The 6,600-nt window shown below is 39.0% G+C and overlaps 1 non-coding gene across 1 annotated transcript; it reads left to right on the forward strand.

The window, feature by feature from the left end:
- The first annotated feature begins 4,603 nt into the window (after window positions 1-4,603).
- LOC136541152 (small nucleolar RNA R71) lies at window positions 4,604-4,710 on the forward strand. Its single transcript, XR_010780246.1, has one exon. It is a non-coding gene; the product is annotated as a small nucleolar RNA R71 (small nucleolar RNA).
- Window positions 4,711-6,600: the final 1,890 nt, after the last annotated feature.

Genomic DNA, 6,600 nt, shown 5'->3' on the forward strand with positions numbered 1-6,600 from the left:
TCTAGAACTTTAGTATCACTTGGAACAAGATAAACAACGGCTTAGACCTTCTCATATCATATTTGTCAATTACCTAGACTTAGATCAAGCATTTGCTACCCACAAGTTTCAAGTTCAGAGTAAATTCTTATGTCAAAACAATCACATCCAAAACTCAGGAGAATTCAAGGCTGAAAATGAGGTACTTGAAAGGAATCATAACAGAGCAACTGTTCATCATTTCTATTGTGAGAGTTCATCTTCTTCAAGTTCTTTTTATTTATTGGCTCTTAAAAACAGGAATTAAAAGCAAACTTTATACACAAACTTTTTATTTGGTTTTTATTATTTTTTTAGATCACACCTTACTAATATATAAAAGGTAAATTTTTATTTTGTTTTTCTAGTTATGCATCTTTTTTAAATAATAATATATAACAAGCTTGAAAATAAAGAAATAAAAAACTAGAAAAGAAAACTTACCTGAGGTAAATAGGGGCTCCTCCCCCAAGATGGGTGTTGCTATGGTCGGTAGATCAGAACGGCGGGTCAATGTTGAGACCCTCGAATAGGTAGTGCCAATTCTCGTTCTCCTGCTACTGATGTTGCTTGATGTTGGTGAGGTAGTCTCCCACTTCTGCTTGCCACTGGGAGTGCTGGTGAAGCATGTTTTGGATGTTCTGTTGTGTCTCTTCTATGGTCATCAACCTAGTGTCGAGGCAGGCATGCTGCATCTGCTGGTCATGGTAGCCCATAGGCTGATCATGATAGCCATGAGCAGAGAAGGACACACGTCCTCCTTGGTAGCCGCTTGAAACTTCTTCATATTGCTACTACTGATAGTAGTCAAAGTTGCCATCCTACCATTGCTCACTTGTGCCCTGCTGCTAGGAGCTCTTAGAGTGCTAAGGAGCGGGCTGCTCCCAACCAGCATGTTTGGGTTGATACATGCGGGAGGATCCTGGCTGATCCCAGCCTACATAGCTGGTGAAAGCCGGTCCCTCTAGAATTGGATCATCGCCATGGTACCTAGGCTATGTGTTGCAAGTCAATCTTGTCGAGGCACTCCTATGAGGGGCTGCCTCCTTGACCTATAAATCAAAGATAAAAGAATCCACCGCATACAAATTGAGGTTTTGGTCTGGTAACGGAATCTCAGTTGTATAATCCGTGTACATCATGTCAAGTTTCCCATCCTTATTCTTTTTTAACATGTGTGCTTGGACAAAATATTCATAATCGATATACCAACATGGAATTTCATCAATGTAAGCAACAGAAGCATTTTCCAAAAGACCCAAATTTTTGGCTATGCGGGTGACCAAAGAAGTACACCCAACATCTCCCTTAAGTCATTTAAGATTTTCTATCCATTGTTTCATCATAAATTTTACCAGCGAAACTTTTCTTCTCTTAAACATGGCATAGAGCAACTTAAGTTCATCATTTCTTATAGTGTGAAAATCATTTCTAGGAAATAAAGAAAATCCTAGCCATTTATGCATAAAACGTAGGGTAGGGTGATGAATTTCATTTGTACGAGGATGGTAACAAGTAAGTTCTTTAGATATTTCTCTCCAAAATTTCATCCTATCGAAATCTTATATAGCGATGTCTACATCAACTACACACTGAGAATGAAATCCTAGAAGCTCACTAAAATTCTTCTAGGGAACAGAAAAGTCTTTCCCAAAAAGTGGTTTCCAAGGTGCATAGAAATTCAGCAGTTAAAAGCTTCGACCCTGGCTCATTAATTTCCCAAGCATTCTCCCACCCAACAGTTTTAAAAAATGATTTTGAACTCAGTATTCATACATGTTGATTACATAAGGGCTAGATCATAAGTGGGAGTGAGAATGAACCTCCGAGTTTTTAGCTGCTTATAGGCGTCTTTCTCTGTCTTATTCTAGTGTTTCAGGTGCTTCTTTTCTAGGAGATTGTTCTTCTCGGTGGATGGTGACCCGGATGACGCTCTGACAGCAGAAGATGGAGTGTCGATCTGCATGTCGATGCTGGCTCATGAAGACGTACTCCTGGTGGAGCACGATGAAGACGAGTGGGTGAACATGCCCTTCAACTTGCGCATTATCCTGCAAAAACTGATAGTACAACAAAACTCGTGGAACGGGTTAGGAAAATGAAAAGTCCGCAGTTAGCCATCCAAGAGTTAGTCGTTTGAGGTTGCCTAATGAATTTTTCTAATCATGATTTTAGCAAAACGTCCCCCTTAATTCTATTGATTTTTCCTTTCAATTTTAACAGCACTTCCACTCTTAAACCTTCTCACTTCTACTCTTAATTTCTCACCCTTGTTCAAAATTTAGCAACACTTTCACTCTAGAACTCCCTCTTCTTTCCTAATTCAAAAATCACTTCTACTAAGTGAATTTTCAAACTACAAAATTGGGAACTAGAATTTCGAACTTGGGATGCTTGATTATAGCTGTGGTTGATGCAGAGAGCAACCAGGAGGGGTGGTATTTATAAGCGGGAGAGCAATAGGCATGTTGGCCAATTGGTGGGGCCAGCTGGCCCCACATTGTGGCCTAATGGACTCTCCTTCCTGATGCTTCCTTCATGGTTAAGCAAGGTGAGTGCTCCTTTCGGTGGAAATGCACTCTGGACGGTGTAGAGTGGAGATGGAGATGGAAATGGAGGTGATGGTGGAGATAGAAGTGATGGGTGGTGGTTGAGTGGGTCCCATGTGTCTGTATTTCTACCATATATACATGTATATATATGCAATAAAAATATTTTATAATACTATGAAATACAAGAAGATGAATGAATGGTATTTTTCAATTTTTATGCCTCCGTGGTAAATATTTATTCTGGGTTTTTACTTCGTAAAAATTATTTACATGGGGCTTGAATTTTATAATGCCATGATGAGATTTTTTATTTTTCTAATATAGGTGTTCAAAAGTAAATATGCTAAGATAAAATGATTAATGCAATGTAGGAAGTAAATATGGATAACTACTGATTTTACCTCCCAGCAAGGGTTCGGGTTTTTAAGTCCACCGAATCAGACCTCTCTAGTTGTATTTATTCCTCGAGTGCATCAGTCGATCTTAGGGATGGAGACCCTGATGGTTGTACTGGCTTCTCATGCCACTCTAAATTAGAGCATTGTTCTGGTCTTGGCTTGAAGGCGAATCGCTCTTCCTTGCCATTAATATGGAATTTAATTTCTCCAACTCCAACATCAATGTGCACATTTGTAGTACTCAGGAAGGGTCTCCCAAGGATGAGGGGTGTCTTCATGTCCTCCTGCATATCAAGTACTACAAAATCCACTAGAACAAAGAAATTTCTTATTTTTATCGGAACATTTTCGGCGATTCCTGTAGGATAGCGAACTAATTGGTCGGCTAGTTGCAGGAAAATCAATGTTGGCATGAGTGTTGAATAGTTGAGCTTGTCAAAAACTTTCTTGGGCATGACACTGATGCTTGCTCTAAGATCGCATAGCACATTCTCAAAGTTCTGGTTTTCGATCGACAATCAATAGTGGGACATCCTGGATCCTTCTTGATAAGTGATGTGTTTAGGATGGTTGTACTACACTCCTCCATTAACTTGATTACCTCAGTGGTGGGCAGTGGTCTTTTGTTGTTCAAGATGTCTTTGAGGTACTTCGCATAGGTGGGTACCTATATGGCATCTAGTAGAGAAATATTGATATATAACTTCTGAATTAGCTGTACAAACTTACCAAACTACTCATCCATTTTGGCTTTTTGATTTCTGCATGGAAACGGTAGGAAGGTGGTGTCATGAAAATCTTGCATCATTTCTTGTCTTGTGGCTCAACTTCTTCAACTTCATCGCCCTTCTTCTCCTCTTGTGCTGCTGCCGGTGTCTTACCTGTCCTTGTTGGATATGGCGGATCATGAGTAGACTTTCCACCTCTTGTGGTTATGGCATTGACCTTTTCAAAGTTAGTGGCAACAGGCAGAGCAATGGCCAACTGAGCTAATTGAGATTCTATCTTTTTATTATAGCTAAGTTGATCTTTTATGGTAGAAGAAAAACTATCCATTTTAGTATTTATGTTTTTTAAGACTTCATCATTAAAAGCAAGCTTTTTAGAAATATTCTCATTAATCCTAGCTTGTTCTAAGATCAAATCTCTCAAAGATGGTTGCTTAGGCTTAGAAGGATAATTACCTAGGTACTTACCTTGGTAATTTGACCATTGTTGTTGTTGATTCTATCCTTGTCTCTATTGTTGTGGAGCAGAATTGTTGTTGACAATATTTGCATCTTCTTGGCATTCGGGGAAATCAACCCTCAAATATTCTCCACATATGTTCTAGGAATTAAAATCATCTTGAATGGCTTGATGATCCTTCTTGTAATTGGCTCGCTATTCAAGACAATTCAATAGTACGTCCATCTTTGTTATAGTGCACACACCTCTTCTAGTACTTCTTCACTCTTATTGCATGATTGGATATTGCATTGAGACTAGCCTTGATTAGAGGCTATCTTCTCCATAAGAGTTTTAACTTTTTGAAGGGTGAGTGACATGAATGCTCCTCCAACAGTAGCATTGAGTTGTTCATGGGCTTTGTAAGTTAATCCATGGTAAAAGCTTTGCATAAGCAACCAATCTTCCATCACATGATGAGGACAACCTAAAATGTATTCTTGGAAACATTCCCATGCTTCTAGAATGGTTTCTCCTTTCTGCTGTTGGAAGTTGGAAATTTTTCCTCTTAAGGCATTAGTCTTGCCTATAGGGAAGAACTTTGCTAGAAAGGCCTTCGAACATCTTCCCCATGTATTGATGTTATCTTTGTTGGTGTAGAACCACTGCTTTGACCTTCCCACTAATGAGAATGGAAATCGGTGGAGTAGTATGATGTCTTGAGCGACATCCTTGATGACGATTGTGCTACTTATCTCTAGGAAATTCAAAAGATGAGCACTAGCATCTTCATGTGTCTTTCCGTTGAATGGAGTAGCTTGCACCATGTTGATGAGGCTTGGCTTGAGCTTGAACTCAAGGTTGTTGATTTTGAGTGTTGGTCCAGTGTGAATGTTCTTAGTGCTTGGAGTAGAGAACTCACGCAGAGTCTTTTCAGCCATAGCTTTAGAAACTAGTGTTGAGCTGCCTCTTGATTGATTTGATTGTGATTGATGGAATTTGTTGATGAATTAGAACCAATCCTGCAATACCCTATATAAGATTTAAATAAAGACAAACGAGGGTAATCCTGCTAAAGCAGAGGTATAAAGTTATGATCTCGTTTATAAATATTTATTTGATCAATTCTCTTAGCCATATGCCCCTCCCCGGCAATGGCACCAGAAATGCTTATTGGCATTTCTTAGCATCACTGTTTTACTAAGTTGTCATCCCTAGCAATGATGCCAGAAATGTGTTGTTGGTAATTATTAAGAACACTTGTTAATATATATATATATATAAACTGAGTATCCGCAAGCGCACAGATAATATACCATTATAGCATTTTACCTAGGAGTATACCAGGTATCATTATTTATATTTTATCCAAAGGGAGGAGCTATGGGGTTGGCACAGAGGTATTGTCAAATATGTATAATTATGACATGATCATTAACTCTCATGCTATAGCAAGGGTAAGTCAAATGATACATAAATGATAACTGCAAGATATTGATAGTAATCTAGAGATAGAAATAAATGCTCATAAATGTAGTATGGCTAGGCAGGAGATTAGTTAAGAGCAAAAGATTCGTAAGTCATTCCTTATTTACTAAGTCTTTTGTACACCCAAGTATATACACTTTCATCTATAGCATAATTAATTTTGTATCTATGCATAAGGAACATTACTAAGGAAGATCAAGAATAGAGCTTGACTCCCTTCACAATCGGGTTCTACTTGCTCTACAAACAGGGAGTGGACTACAAAGGACTCAATAGAAGTGTCACATCCGTGATCTACCACATGACCTATAGTGTAGAATGCATCCATAGGTAAACAATATTTAAGCACCACGCTTACATAATGTTTACCACTTAACTCGCTCGAGTATTGAGCTAAGCGGTTTGTGAACATATGCATATATTCATAATCAATCATGACTATATCAAGCATATAACTAGAGTAAGCTAGGAACATAATAAATAGCAACATAATATTGAAGTAGCACAAAGTCATAAATAAAGAGGGATAAAATGGATATACCGGCCTCTAGACAGCGAATCAAGAATCCTAAGCAATAGCCCAAACTCTACTTGAACCTTGCTGGCTAGCCTATACTAGAACTTTGAAGAATTGGAGCTCTATTCTCTTCTCTCTGAAACCCTAATTTTTTATCTAATCTTGACTTATGGCAATGCTTTGAGGGAGGGGTCGGGGCGGTATATATAGATCGGAGTGTCAATCCTGAGACTTTGGATCAAACCGACTTGAATAAACAATATAGATGCAATCCTTAAGGTGGTGGATTACCAACATACTAATGGGGGGCTGACAGGTGGGCCCTAGGGGCTGGCCGGCTTACAGGTGGGGCCGGTCGGCCCCACCTAGCAGCGCCTCGGCCTCTGCTTTGGTGTGGTGCCTTTCTGAGTTTTTTGGAACCTTTTGGGGTAGTTTTCATTATGGATAAGCACAATTTAAT

The sequence above is a fragment of the Miscanthus floridulus genome, chromosome 2 (assembly GCF_019320115.1).
Source record: "Miscanthus floridulus cultivar M001 chromosome 2, ASM1932011v1, whole genome shotgun sequence".
NCBI classification, from domain to species: domain Eukaryota; kingdom Viridiplantae; phylum Streptophyta; class Magnoliopsida; order Poales; family Poaceae; genus Miscanthus; species Miscanthus floridulus.